The sequence below is a fragment of the Bidens hawaiensis genome, unplaced genomic scaffold (assembly GCF_021521415.1).
Source record: "Bidens hawaiensis isolate Kalapana, Puna unplaced genomic scaffold, B.hawaiensis_p1.1 tig00001206_1, whole genome shotgun sequence".
Classification (NCBI taxonomy): domain Eukaryota; kingdom Viridiplantae; phylum Streptophyta; class Magnoliopsida; order Asterales; family Asteraceae; genus Bidens; species Bidens hawaiensis.
This window is the reverse complement of record NW_027491069.1, coordinates 3,286,918-3,304,144: the sequence shown is the minus strand read 5'-3', so window position 1 is coordinate 3,304,144 and position 17,227 is coordinate 3,286,918. Positions and strand designations below refer to the sequence as shown.

Below are 17,227 nucleotides of genomic sequence, written 5' to 3'. Positions count from 1 at the left end.
AACACGCAGGCAACCTGATGTCTCATCAGAGGAGATGATGTCACTCTAAAGGGTCATTAAAATCGCTTTTTACAGTGATGATTTATTCATCATCGAGAGGAGCTGTTGAACTTCTAGAGAGAGATTTTGAAAAAAATTGGCACAACCAAATTATACCTTGACCTGGAGTTGGAGTGGAGTATATGTGTAATAGTATATTTTCTTATCAATCAACTACGTCCAGAAGATGTTATCACACTTTAATATGTGTAGGGTTTATTTTCGGTAAGTACATTCATGATTGTAAAATCGCTAAACATACACAATGATACTTACAACCCCATATAAAGGGAGATGAAATACTTGGTCCATAAATACCATACTTAAAGGCAAGTGGCGCACTAATATAGCTCAAACCCAACACGTAGACATTGAAACGGTATAACCATATATTCCGATATATCTAGCACGAGACTTACATCTCTATTAAAATAAAAATGATATGTCTCATCTAGTTGGGTATGCTTATGATGGGTACATTATCCGCTTAAAACATGATCTTACTCACTTTTACGTGTTCAGGTACTGCATCTCAGTACTTTCTACTGACGGCAGACCTTGATATTATCAAATCACGGTGAACGCACAACATTATATGATAGCATTCAAGAAATGCATGCATCTAAGTTTAAAGATCCAACAAATATAAGAAGCGCGAAGTTCAGTATTAATAATACTAAAGAAGGACCAAACAATTATATGAAGACAATGCAAGCTACAAAATTCAGATAACAAAATATTACATTAAAGATCAAGTCAAGCAATCACAACAGAAGATCAAATTCTACATTTTGAAAGACATGTATTGGCTTGAGGGGGAGCATTATACACGCTGCTTTTTCTTCTTGACTAAGTTTTATCCCACTGAGTTTTCTTAACAAGGATTTTAATAAGGTAGCATAACTGATCAAGAAGCATTGGTTTATTTTTCAGGTCCTGAACTACCGATTTAACATTATCTTGAAATATATTGTTAAATTGTATAATTAGTGGTAACATGTTTGAGGGGGAGTGCTAATCAATTATTTAGACTAATGCGTATTAGTATTCATAATATTGACCAGATGTTTATTAGCATCCATGATTTCGTAACTATATAATGTAAACAACCCATCGAGTAAATTGATTTGTCTCTAGTTTATAACAATTAATTTGTAATAATCATAATTTTTTAAAGTCACACATTGCTTGAAGAGAGATGAAGGAAGGAGAGAGAAGAGTGGAGGTTCTTTGTTGGTGTTGGTATTGGCATTACAAAAGGGTCCTTTTATTCGGTTACAGAATTCTTCTCTCTCACGCTCCCCAAATTTCATCGCTCCCTGAACGCCTCACCAGTGTTCAGGGTGCCCCTTTTTCATAAGAATTGGATTATTGAATGGGGGAGTTGTAGGCCATAACTCGGTTAATTTTCTTCTGTAATTCGAGATCAAAATTAACATGCAATTTGCTCTTTCATTTCCTCAGATTGCACTGATTCATAATTGTTGCAACCTTATTATAATTACGGAGGAGCAAGTCAATTGACGATGGTATATGTCGATTATCTCTTGTTACATTTTTTTTTGTTTACACATATATCTAATGATCAACCTTATTATTTGAACACGGCTTTTGTGATTTATATGATCATAGGTTGTCGGAGATTAGCGACGTGGATCTTGCCGTTGACATATGCGATCTTGTGGTATATGCCAATTCCCAAACCAATGCCATGTAAGCAGATGTAATCCTTATGAATTGATCGGCTTTATTTCAAATTTTAAGAATTAACAAATCGTGAATACCAATGTGCACTTTGCTAATGAACTGTGTACAGATTATTAGATACGCGTTTGTTTTAGAGCCGCGCTATTTCTCAACATATTATCGGTATTGAAATGAAAATGCCTATGCATGTTGTTCGATCATGAATATGATACATACGGGCACATTCTTTTTAGAATATTGAGAACCGTGACAAAGTATATTTGTTTTGGTCTTCCGGCTCTTTCTTTGATTTTCATTATCTCCACTTTTGGTAATTTTTTTAACAAAATAAAAAATGCGCAGAAATGAATTTTGATTAAAAAAAACTATGTATTCATAAGTAATTAAATCATCAAAAAATAACGAAATGCACATGCATTCTAGTCAACTTATATTGAAAATAGTAGAATATTTAATGTGGTTTTCGCCGTTCTAAAATAAACGGTTAATGTATGGAGATTTCTTTATTGAGCATTATCTATTGTTTGGGGCATGCGATAACGCTAGGCTAAGTTCATGTAAATGTGTATATTCTTGACTAGATGTCAAATTGCATGAAGATGAGCAATAATGTCTCATAAGCTATATTTTTTCGATGATTTAGAATCTGGTGAATTCTTGTTACTTATTGCCTTGTTTTATAGGCATGTGACGGCTAATCTCCTATGAAAAGACGACTCCTCTGAAAGATTTTCTTAAAACCTGCTCTTTAGTATGTGTTGCAGCCATTCTCACCTACATGATACACACACCAGGATGGCTGCAGTCATCGATCATAAACATGGACTTAAGCCGCTTGCCCAACTCCCAAGATGCAGACTCCAATCTTACTCTCATTTGGATCCCAACATGCAAGATTTCACACATCCAATATCACCACCAAACTCCACAAAAGTAATTCCACCCCATGCCTTTCTTTAGCCACTAAAGCCAAACAAGAGTCCGAATCACCTAACCCGAGAATTGAAATCATTAGTGGCCGAAAGGCTCCAAAGGTTCATGCTCTTGTAGGCGAGGTAGCCATTGCATTATCATCCGGGATCAAACCTACACCAGTGTCTAGTGGACTTGGTGGGGCCTACTATATGCAATCAAGAAAAGGTAACACAATTGCAGTTGTGAAGCCAGCTGATGAAGAACCATTAGCATTTAACAATCCTAAAGGGTTTGCAGGCCGGATGCTGGGCCAGCCCGGAATGAAACGGTCTATCCGGGTAGGTGAAACCGGTTTCCATGAACTGGCGGCTTATTTGCTTGACCATGGTGGCTTTGCGGGTGTTCCTCCATCCGCACTTGTCAAAATCTGTCATGTTACTTTTAATGTAAACATAAACAATATGGGATTGGCATCAAACCCACCTTTTAAAATCACATCCGTACAACGATACGTGGAACACGAGACCGATGCAGGAGATTTGGGCCCATCTAGGTTCTCGGTTTGCTCGGTTCATCGTATTGGGATTCTCGACATCCGGCTCTTTAATCTGGACCGACATGCTGGGAACATGCTTGTGAAGAATTTTAACGGGAGCCATGTTACCGGGATGGCTGAACTTGTCCCGATTGACCACGGGTTTTGTTTACCCGAGTCATTAGACGACCCATATTTCGAGTGGCAACATTGGCCTCAGGCTTCAATCCCATTTTCAGAAGTAGAAGCTGATTATATCTCAAACCTTGACCCATATAAAGATGCTGAACTTTTAAGAACGGCACTTCCGTTAATCAGGGAGTCTTCCGTGCGCGTTTTCATACTTTGCACGATTTTCTTGAAACGGGCAACAGTTGCTGGGCTTTCTCTTGCCGATATAGGTGAAATGATGACACGAGGTTTCATTGGAGGCGAAGAAAGTTGGAGTATTTTGGAAAATATTTGTGTAAAGGCAAAAGCTAACTTGGATATGGAAATAGCAAGTGATGGAAGTGATAAAATTAAAGAATATGATGAAATGTTTGCATTTGATAAAATGTTTGAAGACGGTTTGAGCCAGTATCCGGGTCTTTCAACACCTTCAGCAAACGACAAACCACGAAAAATGATGAAATATTCATCTGAAGGAGCAAGTTGCAAGTTAATCGATACACGTTTGACCCGACTAGTACAAGAAAGTGGCATTAAAGATGGTTGTGGTCCAACCGGGATACCAATATCAAGAAGCGCGAGTTTTGCAGCTCATAATAATAATCATGATACGGGTGTGTGTGTTTCGTTTGAGGAAATGAAGGAAGACGAATGGTCATTGTTCTTGGAGTATTTTGAGGAGCTTTTACCAGAGGCTTTTCTGCAGAAACAAAGCACCAGCATGTTGAAAAAGAGGTTAGGATATTCTTGTGAATTCTGAAGAAAATGCTTATTTCATGAACAAAAAAGGTACTAATTGAATTTTAAAAATATATCAGCTTCAAGTAACTGTACATTATACATAGCTAAAACTACCATTGTTGTAGATTGTAGATAATTAATTATATGTCGGAAAAGTGAAGGGCTAATCTAATCTTCCATCCTTTCCATCTACCCTTTAGGTTACATTCCATCCATTTTTTTTTCTTTTTTGCAAAATAAACAGGAAATAAATACTTTTCAGCTGGTGCATAGGTCGCGTGTCGTAAGTGTATGTATAGGTATGTTTTCCCCCCTACGCTTGTTATGTTAAGGTGTTATGTACTATTATTAACTTGTTTGAAGGTGCATTCATCTGATATTTGTGTTGGTCTATCTAATGATGGAAGTGATGCATGTTTTGTGAAAGTACGGTGGATTCTGTGTTTTTGAACTGTTAAAACCAGACGGACCAAGACAACTGGTCTAGTTCAGATGGTTAACGGTTTTGTTTTGACAGTTTTTTTTTGTTCGATCAGTAGTTTGAATTCGGAACCAGTCGTTTATTCTTTTATTTTGGAATATCCATTTATGTATATGTATATTGAACCCATTTTATGATTTTGTAAATATCAGTACAAACTAACGACTAAAAATGGTTCAATGTGCCAAAAGAGAATTGGCCGGTCCGGCCGACAAAACCTAGATCATGTGGCTGGTTTGGTTTGTTAAGTGTTCGATTTGTGCTATAGATGGAGAAAAATATTAATTTAATTTCATCGTTAATTTAAAATATTTTTTTATACAACATTTACACATAGATTCATTCAGAATGGTTATATATATAGTTTAAGTCATTAGAGCATCCCCGCTCATAAACCAATTCAAACATCTATCTCATCGCCACATCATATTCTAAACGTTTTACCAAAAAACCCCACTTTTCCCCCACCTATAAACTAATCTAAACCCCATTAAATATATATATATATATATATATATATACATATATATGATTTGTGTGTAGTGGTTGTGGTGTGGCCACTACAAACCCACCTCCCAAACGTTTGAAAATGCAAACCAAACCTAACATAAACGTTTGTCTCCACCCATAAACCAATCTAAACCTCATGCCATGTTACCAAAAACCAATGGGTGGAGATGCTCTTAGTTTCAAGTTGAAAAGATCATTCAAAAAATAAAAAAGTTATACATAGATTCATTATAATTAATATTGCAGCCTTGCATCAAACAAGGTCACTTTATTCATAAAAGTTCTACAAAAAAGTTATGAAGCTTAAATCTAAATATATTTATAGACCTCCTATTCATTTTAAATAAAGTTTCACGGTTACGTTAATTACGAGTATTCTCATCCAACCCCTTATATTATGTGAGGGGTGTTTTTATAATTTAGAGAGTGATTTAGGGTGTTGTGAGTGAAAAATTTTTATATTTTAGAAAAAGTAGTGATTTTTCTGTATATTTGAAAAGTTACTGTTCATCCCCTATAATTTTTTAATATATTCTGAAAGTGGTTGTGAGTGAAGGAAAAAGAAAATGTAATGATAAATGTATAAAAAGTATTATTTAATTAAAATAGAGAGAGAAAATAAAGTGAGTTTTAGTGTAATTTTTGATTTAGTGATAGAAGATGGGATGAGAATGCTCTTAGGCCGTATTGCATTTATAATCCACTTTTCAAAAGTTACACCTATGCTCCTACTATTACTCAACTGAAACACAAATGGTACTTAGTAACTCATGCTAAAATATTCATAAAATCTATACCATATATAATATATGAGTGAATTTAAAAGGTACAATCACTGTTGCATTAATTGCAATCAATAATGCAAACAATTTTGAAAATATAAGGGTATAGTCTTTGCATGATGATATACGGTTAAATTGCTAAACAATTTAGTTTGAAAATTACTTACAATAATGGTCCTTAAACTTAAGGTATGTCTTATTAACTTATTAAATAGTTACACATTTACCACCTTATTCTAAACTAACTACCTCCACGAAGTTTTAACGATCATAACTTTTTTACATGTTAATATATTTTAAAAAAGAATTACACCATAAAAACGAGCATTCTATTCTCTTTAATTTGAGTATGGTATTGCTATACCTTTTTAATTTTAAAAAATAACGTGTTACGTGATTACGAGTTATGACCGCAACGGGTCGAGTCGGGTGGGCATGGGTCATGTGTCAGGCCGAGTTACATGTTGGCCGACAATGGTTACACGTCCGACACCACATTACACGCATACTATTGTCGAGCTACATGCATACTATTGTGAGGTCACCACTTACGCGTTCGATGTCGTGTTTGTGCGTGTACTTTACCGCATCGCGCGGGCACACAGTTAGTTCTATATAAAACGCATGTTAACCATTACAGTTAATTAAAGATTTTGGATTATTTATTTCTAATTTGCCTTAATTAAATAACTAAAATAACTTATTGCCAATGATTCATAGTCTAAGTGGTTGAGGTGATGCACACGGTAAACTTTATTTAAAAAATGAGAAGTCTTGAGTAGAAGTCTCAATTATGACAAAAATAAGGGTTTCAGGTTGTGTCAGTAGGTTTTTTCTCACCAATGATGGGCTTCTTCCTAAAAGAAAAATGCCCGCCACACAACTCTCCCTCTTAACCAGAACTACTTCCCCCCCCCCCTTAGTTACTGTCAGGAAATTAAATCTATGGCCACCGTCCCTATAACATGCAACTCACCGAGAAAATAATAGGTGATGTGCTAAAAGTAGTTATATAAAAATACGATAACTTAGACACTAAGTAATAAATTCTAGACTCTTAAACTTAACTAAACTACTAACCGGCAAGTGAATCGGTCGACTCTCGTACAGCTAAGTAAGTCCGGCTATCGAACCCACGAGACTCTTTTAATTACGTAAACTAGCTAATTAGACTCAACTATAGACACGACTTATTTATTTATTATTTGTTTAAGGGGTTTTAATTAAAATGCTAATTTAAAAGTTAAGAAAACAAGTAAATTAAACGAGAGACACAAGTTTGTTGGTTAATTCAGATGATGATGATAAAACTACTTAGGCTAGAATCCCCTAAATTTCAGTTGCTAATTAACCGGGAAAATATTTAGTTATGTACTGGGATCATAAAATAGACACTTAAAAGAAAGCCCGAACAGGACCCTGACCCTTCTCAAGAAGACACCTGTGGGCTTCTAATAAGTTTTAACGCACACTAGTATTAAAAATCAAGTTTCCTTACGGTTAGCTAATTAATTATGACTTAGTTCCTTTATACGAAATCCTACCTTACAGCGCGGAAATTAAAGGCAATTTAATATATTTAATTGATTCAATAGACAATAATAAATAATCAAACATAGACGAACTCCTTACGAAGAACTAAATCTAGCAAGATTAAATAATAAAGATCTATCAACAACCTAGCACTTTACAGATATTTAGGTTAGCAACACACTTAGGTTTATTTGATAATATTATTCCTATGATCTTATTGCAAATCAATCATAAAATAATCAAGAACACAAAGTAATTGACCTAATAGCAACCTATAATATGACAAACAATAATAAAGGAAACTATGGAATAAAACTCATCAAACAATCCTAAGCATCCAAATGCTCAATTTAATATAATTAAATTTTTTACTAAATCATAAAAACCATAACGATAAATAATCCCAAGTCAAATCACAACGTTAAAATAGGTTCATCATAAGCCTAGGCAGTCTATAATGTTTAGCCTAGCATCATAAAGCCAAACAAAACAATCATAAAGGAAATCATGGTGAAAAACAAGATAAACGACATATTAAAGGTGATAAAACCCGTGGTCTTCGTTCTTGATCGATTGGCACGTCACCATATGATTCCAAGCCTCCAAAACCTCCAAAAGACTTCCTCTTGAGCTCCCAAATTCGTCCCAAACGGCTGGGGTTCGTTGGTTATGTTTAAGGTTAAGTTTAGGGGCCTTTATATAGGCATTCTGGCCCAAAAAACCTATTATCCGTAAAAGTTTCTGGAATATGATGCCACCGCGCCACGCGACGAGGAAGGCTTGTTATGGTTGCACAGCGGTCCGGGAAAATGGGAGGGGCCGGCCTGACCGGTCCGGTTCAATTCTAACGCGGTCCAGTTCGTTTCCTGATGCTCTAGTTCACTGGTTTGGCTTGTTTTAACTCGTTTTTTGCCCTTTTTAACCATGATCAACCTCCGGAAACTACATTATTCAAATATGTACCTGATTCCCTCCTCGTTAGAAACCAATAATTTATCGAATCCATGTGAAACCACTAACTGCTGTAAATTTGTGTACCTGGATGATGAATTCAATCGATGATGCAAACTTTTAATCTTGATTTCCATCTTGGTTTCTTGAGCAATTGTTTAATTAATCTCTGAATCGTGAATCACTTACGGATAAACCTATTTGGGAATTACACACAATGATTTATCGAATAACACGGAGATTTCTGTCACACTCCAACTGACGACGGATTATACATCGGGTGTGAACGGTGATAGTTCATAGCACATGATACTAATTAAAGTTATAATATTCATTCATCACATTAAAACATGTCACACATTACGAGTAGTTTCAAGGAAATAACATAGCATAAAGAATATACCGTTTATTGTTTTATTAGCCTAGGTCCATAGCGGTACTACGTCTTAAACTTCAAAGTAAATATCAAACTTGTGTTCCTGCATTATGTACAAAATAAGGGTTAACTATATGAATAGTTTGTGAGCAATCATAGTTTGATGTATATATAATAGATTGAAAATGCAATTCAAACATGTTAAATGCATATCTAAGTGCGTATGATTGATAACACATATGATGTGTGATAAAACCTTGTTGACTTGTTTTCCTAACCCGAAGGTTATGTTAAAAGTCGGCTTCGATCGTCCAAATTCCAAAATCGGTCAAATTTGGACGGACGTCACCTATATAAATCTATCATCATTACTGATGGCGTGTTAAGTTAATGATTCACAATTGATTGATTGATTGAATATCCGCACAACACAACATAATGCATTACAACACATAGCATGAATAAACACATAATGAAGATTGAATTGCATGATTGAAAGAATAACAAAACCATGATTGTTTAATGCTATACATGATACACCGAAGTGTTTAAAAGTAAAAAGGGATATGATTACTCACATGGATATGAGAGCGAGAATGATAAAGCCTAAAAACGAGTTGGATGAACGACATGGAAAACCACAACAGTTTATCCTAATGTATTGAATAACACAAGTATGAATATTATGAAAACGGACTACTTTTAGTTTCTAAATTCATGAGTGTTTTGGGGACTTTGTTTTTATGGTTAAAGGTATATATGAGTTAAATATGATAAAATATAAAAGTAAGTTATGGCATAAAAACTACTTATACAAAAGTATAAATAAGATATGCATATATATATATATATATATATATATATATATATGTATAGGATGGTTTAGTGGAGAAGTCATCTTAGTGCGAGAAGTGTGAGAAATGAATTTGGACCATTAATTATATTTGATCTATGGTCATTATTAAAATGACAAAAATTTGAGTTCTATATTTTAATTGATTTTAATGCTTAAAGGGTAGTTTTGTATCTTGTTTAAAGAATCAATTTTGGAAACTTCATACATTTAATTGACTTTAATACTTAAAAGATTATTTTTATATTTTGTCTGTAGAGAATACAATGTTTTTACTTGTTTTTTTAATTCATGTGCTTTTTGATTATTTTGTATGGATAAAGTCTTTTGTTTGATTCTACCTACATAATTTCATATAATCCTACACATATGAGTAAATATGTGTAGAGGTTCGATTATATATTGATGTTTTCCTACACAAACTAGATAAATTCTCCTACACTTACTAGTATAGAAAAGAAACAATTTTTCTTATACAACTACCAGTCATACAAATATTCTAAAATCCTTTATTATTATTATTATTATTATTATTATTAATAACCACATGGATTTAACAACCAAACTATGCAGATATATTGTTAGTTGTGTAGGTTGCTAAAAGTTTGTGTAGGTATATGTTAATATGGTTCTCCATATACATATTGGTTGTTTATTTGCTTAAAGTTTGTGAATGTATATTTTAATATGGTTCTCCAAATACATATTAGTTGCATGTGTAGGATGTTAAAAATGTGTGTAGGTACATAAATAATTAAAACTAAAGTAAGGAAATGAAACCAATTTATAATCCCATGCATTAGAATCAGTTAGATTAATTTTATTGAGATACAAATTTCAACGTGGAAATACAGATTAAAAGAAAATGCATAGGCTTGGTAAAATAAAATAAAAATCAACTTAATAAATAATATATTGATTTGTAATGTAACTTACCATTAATTAGAAATAGTTACTAAAAAATGAAAACTTGACATTTTACTAACATACCCTTCTATTTAATTAATTAGAAAATAAAAAGAAATTATGTGATTGGTTATGCTTTTTTCTCACACTTCTCATACTAATATCATTTCTCACATAAACTTAACCATATATATATATATATATATATATATATATATAGAGGAGATGTTTAAAATGAAAACCCTATCCACTTAAAGAAACTATGAAAACTCAATGGGTGGACCACGATCATCCACATCTCCTACCTTCAATTTCTTTCCTTTGTATCGAAAAGGGTATTATGGTAATTTAAAAAAATTAAAAAAATCACTAAAAGAACATTATGTAATTTTAGTGTATCACTTTTCTCTCTCTTAACATCATATTATTAATCATTAATGTACTTGCACATGATGAGCACATAATGTTTTAAATTAGTAAGTCTACACCTTTTTTTTAATGGGCCATTTGAAAAATATTTTTGGGTCTTATTTCATGGTTTATAAAGATGAAGATGATGAGTGAAGATAATTGTACATAATTAATATTTTGGGTTATACAGATTTGCTTTTTAGGTCATAATTAATGTTGCGTCTATTGGAGTTCTAAACGATTCATTTAGATTACTATATATTTTATTATTTTTTAATCTTTCCTGCTTAGTTTTGATTTCCAATCTTTCATTTTCAATCTATATATATTGCAAAAATAAATCCATATTCTTTTATATTACCAAAATCCTTTTCATACATTTTTTTATTGGTCTTTATTAATTAGCGAAACACGTCTTTAACGGATACATTAGTTCTTCAGTATATTATTTTTAACAACCAACGAATAAAATTTAACTATTAAGTGTTATTTAATGGCAAAAGACGATCGCATACGCCTGCGATCACAGATAACACCGGGTAGCCCAAGGCCACTGTCTCATGTTTCGAAAAAAAATCCCTGTCACCCAAAATCCCACTAAGATAAAAAACAAATATGTTACATATATAAAAAAACATATTACATATTTAAAAACATATAAACTAATTTAAAAATATGTTTTTAGACTTACAAATATTAAATGTGTAAACTTATTTAAAAATATGTTAATATATAAATATGTAAAATATGTTTTTTTGAACCCGCCACCTCCATTTTAAAAGGGTGAACACCATACCACTAGACTATTAGGTTATCGGTAACATAAGAACAAATACATATAAATTATGCTAAATATGTAAATTAACATAGATTTTAAACTTTGAAATATGTAAATTTTATTAAAATATGTAAACTAACCTAAGTTTGCACTTTAAAATATATAAATTTATATAAAATTTTAAACTTTAAAATATGCCAATTTACATAAAAATTTAAACTTTAAAATATGTAAATTAACATAACTTAAATTATCACTAACAATAAGTAACTTCATATCGAAACATGTTCATTTACAATTGTTTTCATAGTTAACAATAACTAAAAATTCGTATTTACATAAATACTAGTAAATGCCATTTTGACTTGAATATCTCACTAAAAAAACACTTTGAGCATTTGAAAAACTAAGCATAAACCTAGCCTTTAAAAAAAGCCCACAAAAAAAAAAAAAAACAGATCAATTAGTGAAATTAATTCCACCGTCTCTCATAGCATGGCCTTAATCTCCCAAAAAGTCAAAATTAGTTAAACGGATAATATGAACGCCACCGTGTACCAATACATGTGGGTTTTCGACAGGCCCTTCTTTTCATTTTTGACCAAAAAAGGCATGTCGGTTTCACCGTCATCATTCTGCGATTCATGAAAAGCGACGGATTAGGTTTCAGATGTGCAAATTAGAGAGAGAGAGAGAGAGAGAGATCAACTTACTTGTCGTCGGAGTGTGTCAACATAGCCGTAGCCGCCAGAATTGTGCACCATCAACATTTCAGATTTTTTATACATAGAAACCACCGAGAAGGTGACGTATTATGTGATCGGTGGCTATGGTGAAGGATTTTTGTTATGTTGGAGATCGTTTAAGGTGGGTGGGGTTGGCTGAAAAAGGCACCACTGTTGTCACCGTTCTCAGTGGCGGACCCAGGATTTTTTGCCAATGGGGTCCCATATTTTCGGTGTTCAAATTTTTCGGGTCGGTCGTTGTTCAGGTCGGGTCGAGGCGAAGAACATAATAAAAAACAATATCATAATAAAACTTTCTTTTCAATCATCACTACCTGAACGGGTCAAAATGGGTCGGGTTGACACATAAACACTTTGTTTTCCCTTTCTTAAACATTTTGAGATAGAACCTAGATCCACCCTTTCATAAGCATGTGTTGAAAACCATTAACTTAAACTAGTGAAAAATAAAACTGATATTTTAAAGTGTTTGAATGTTTCTAAAGAAAACCATGCATAAAGTTGAAAACAATGATATGTATTTTAGAGGTGTTTGAATGTTTCCAAAGTTATCATTGCAACATTAGCAATCAAATGATTGATTAACACTAAAAATTAACACAAAAAACCAAAAACTGAGCCTTGTAAGACTTGAACCCATGACCTTTCAAAGATAAAACAATGGACTTTCCACCAGACCACATCAACATTAATAGTATGGGTTCCAAGTATTAAATCTTATGGGGTCCTCAAAAAATTTAATATACCGCTTCTAATAAATTTTTAAAAAACATTGGTGTCCCGGGACCCCGATCCACACTATGTGGGTCCGCCCCTGACCGTTCTCTTCATAACTGGATCAGAAGCCGGAAAAAGTTTTATCGCCAAATCTTTTCATATTCATCTTCGATTCCTATTTTCGGATCTCGATTTTGTTGAGAAACAAGAAAGAAAAATAAGATAAGAATATTGAATGGAAAGAGAGAGAAATGTGGAGGAGGAGGTGAGAGATGATGGTGGAGTAAGGAAGGAGAGAGAGATATATATATAGTGTCTATGATGTTTCAGTGATTTTGAAAGAAGAAATAATGTTAGGAAAGAGAGAACTTAATGTATACCGAATCTACCCTTGTTTTTACTTTATCTTAATATAATATTAAGGTTATTGAATTGCATGTCATCAAATAATGACAGCCTTTGATCCATAGCAATCAAGGGTCAAGGGAGAGTTTTTAAGGTTTTCTTATTTGGGAAGGGTTTTCATTCTAACCCTTATATATATATATATATATATATATATATATATGTATGTATATATATATATATATATATATATATTTCAGGAGAGAAATAATTTTACTGTGAGAAGTAAATTTTAACCCTTGATTATGTTTGATCTATGGTCTACAATCAACATAGCAATATTGTAATTTTCAACTTCCTCCTCTTATTGAATTTTAAGATAAAAGGGTATTTTTCGTATTTTATTTTACAGAAGCCAGGCTTTAAACATTTTTATAATAAATGAATCCCAATTTTTTAGCCACCAATATATTACAATAGCAAACATGCCAAAAAAAAAAAAAATTCATCGCTCACAAATTCATTCATAATCCAACTGCATATGCAATTGGTTTTGATATTTCGAAATATGGATTGTGTCTAATGTAGCGGATTGGCCCAGACTCCTAAAAGGGGTAAATTCCTCATTTTTTTTAAATAACCGACACTGACTTTTTAAATACCCAATTTAAAATAAACCTACACAAATTTGGTTTAGTATGACTTATTATATGTATTTGGATATCTAGTTTTAGCATACATATAATCTGGCTATGATTATATATTTAACATGTATTAGATGTTACCTATTTGTGTAGTCGTTTAGGCATTTGTTAATTTGGTTCTTTAAATATTTATAAACTATATTATAGGTTGTTAAAAGTTTGTGTAGGTATATAATAATTTGGTTTGGATTAAATGTGTGTTTATTTTTTTTTAATAATTTTTGTGTAGGTTATTAGAAGTTATTTTTATGTAGGTTGTTTTAGATATATATAAATTTGGTTCTTAAAATATGTACAGCTTTGTAGGTTGTTAAAAATTATGTAAGTATATGTTGTGTAGGTATCTGTATAAAGTATGTAGGTTGTTAAAAGCTTGTGTAGGTATATATTAGTTTGGTTCTCAAAATACTTATAAATTGTTAAAAATTTGTGTAGGTATATATTTGTTGTGTAGAGATCTATTGTTTAATGGTTATCTATTAGTATAATGGTTGTGTATAACTTTCAAAGGGTTGTGTACTGTGTAGGGATACATTTGTTATGCAGTGTGTGTTGTACATGTTACCATCTTTTAGCTAAACACAATAAGGATGAAGGTATGAAACAATTATTATTGTGTAGTTTGTTTCGGATTAAGCGTGTTTCTGTTTTTTTTATTAACTGAAATGTGATTTTTTTATGTTCATGTATTATCTTGTGTTTAAGTGTGTTCAAATTAGAGTCATTTCATGTGTAGGTTGTTTTTATATTAAATGTAGGTGAAGCTTTTATGTTGGCTGTTTATATTATTTGTGAGCATTATTATAAATTGTACGTGATTAATGAATATGTAAATTGAGTGTCTGATATAGTTTTTAGTGTTAGAAATTAGTGAAGTTGTGTGACCTTGTGTATCGTTTTAGTTGTTAAATAATTTATTTGCAATTGAGGTTGATAATGAAAAGGATGGAGGAATAGAGAAGACGACAAAGGCTTAAAGAAAAAAAAACATATGACGTGAAGATTATATTTCTCAATAATCATTATGAAAAGAGATTTTGAAGGTTATTGGATGAAAGCTAGTTGAGAAACATACATGTTATTTTAGAACTATTTTGGAATTGATTTCAAGGACGGCCATCTTTTCATTAAAGTTATTATGTTAATATAACAAACATGTTAATAATTAAATAGTTTCCATATAGATTACATTTGTCCATTTACTATACTACCCCTATATTTAATTAAAAGAAAATAAAAAAACTATAAGTCTGATTGGCTGAATGGACTTCTCACACTGACTTCTCTCCTGAACTTAAATATATATATATATATATATATATAGGGGAAGATTCATGTACAAAATAATCTTAACATGAAAACATAAGAAACGATGCCAATATCAAAAATGAGAACGTAAGAAACAATATCAACTACAATACCAATCTACATAAGCAATCCTTTATAATAACAAAGAAAAAAACCTAATAACAACAACAAAAGAATTAAAATCAGCAACAAAATAATAAAAGCAAACAGTTATAACAGCATAAGAAAAAAACTTAATAATAACAACAAAATATAAATAAACAAATACTTATAACGCCTCATAATCTGAAATCAGTAAATACAAACAAAAATAACAACAAACAATTATAAAAACAAACCAAATAATAACAACAAAATAACAACAACAAATCGGTTCTCACTGTTTTCATGTTAAAAATAAAATGTATTTGATCTTGAAACTATATATATATATATATATATATATATATTTATTTATTTATTTATATAGGGGATGGTTCAAGAGAGAAATGAGATTACTATGATAAATGAATATAGGCCACTAGTTTTATTTTATGTTTTAAATGTTTAAAGATAAATAAGGAAAATATTAATGCACGCTCTCTCTTCAATTAATATAACTAATAAATATAACAGTTATCTATTCAATTAATATAACTAATCAGATTATTATAATTAGAAAATAATAAGAATTCATTTATTTTTATAACTTATTTTTTCTCTCTTGAATTTTTATCCTACACAAGTATAATTTATTCATACATTAAAATTTCTTTCTATCCAAAACCAATTTCTTCCAACTCACTATATTAATATCCATCAACACGTAGTTACATTGTGATGAATAGTACAAAAAACTATCTTACACGTGTTTGTATTAAATATTAACAAAAAAGTACACAACCTGCATAAAAGCATATAACCTACACTTGTTCTAATAATAAGAAAACATATAATCTACATATGAAAAACATGTAACTGACACACAAAATTCAGCATCAATAAACTACACACGCACACGAAAACGTATAACCTACACACGAAAAATATATAACCTACACTCAAAAATTTTATCCTACACAAATAAAATATATTCATATATTAATTTTTTTTCTATCCAAAACCAATTTCTTTCAACTTTATATATCAATATCAATTAACACATAGGTACATTGTGATTAATAATACAAAAAACTATCTTACATATGTTAGCATTAAATGCTAATAAAAAATATACAACCTAAACAAAAACATATAACATACACTTATTCTAAGAATAAAAAAACATATTACCTACACATGAAAAACATATAATCTACATACGTATAGGATATGTGTATATATAATTAGAGAGTGATTTATTAGGGTTATATTAGTTGTATTAATTGAAGAGAGAGAATGTATTTATTGTTGCATTTACATTTTTTTTCATTTATTTTTAAACATTTAAAACCTAAAATAAAACCAGTGGCCCATATTCATTTCTCACAGTAATCTCATTTCTCTGCTGAACTTAAACATATATATGTATGTATATATACAAACACACACACACACACACATATATATATGTATGTATGTATGTATGTATGTGTGTGTATATATATATGTATATGTATATGTATATGCATATGAATGAAAGTATGAAACTATGTTTTATCAAAAATAGTTATCTTTAACGATTCACAAATATACTTTAAATTGGTGATAATTAATAAAATGTGAAGAGATTCCTAAGA

At 31.4% G+C, this 17,227-nt stretch overlaps 1 pseudogene across 1 annotated transcript; it reads left to right on the top strand.

Moving 5' to 3' along the window:
• The first annotated feature begins 1,526 nt into the window (after positions 1–1,526).
• On the top strand, positions 1,527–4,127 carry LOC143565630 (phosphatidylinositol 4-kinase gamma 8 pseudogene; annotated as a pseudogene). The gene is made up of 3 exons (XR_013141109.1): positions 1,527–1,568; positions 1,672–1,752; positions 2,430–4,127. The product of XR_013141109.1 is annotated as a phosphatidylinositol 4-kinase gamma 8 pseudogene (transcript).
• The last annotated feature ends 13,100 nt before the right edge of the window (positions 4,128–17,227 follow it).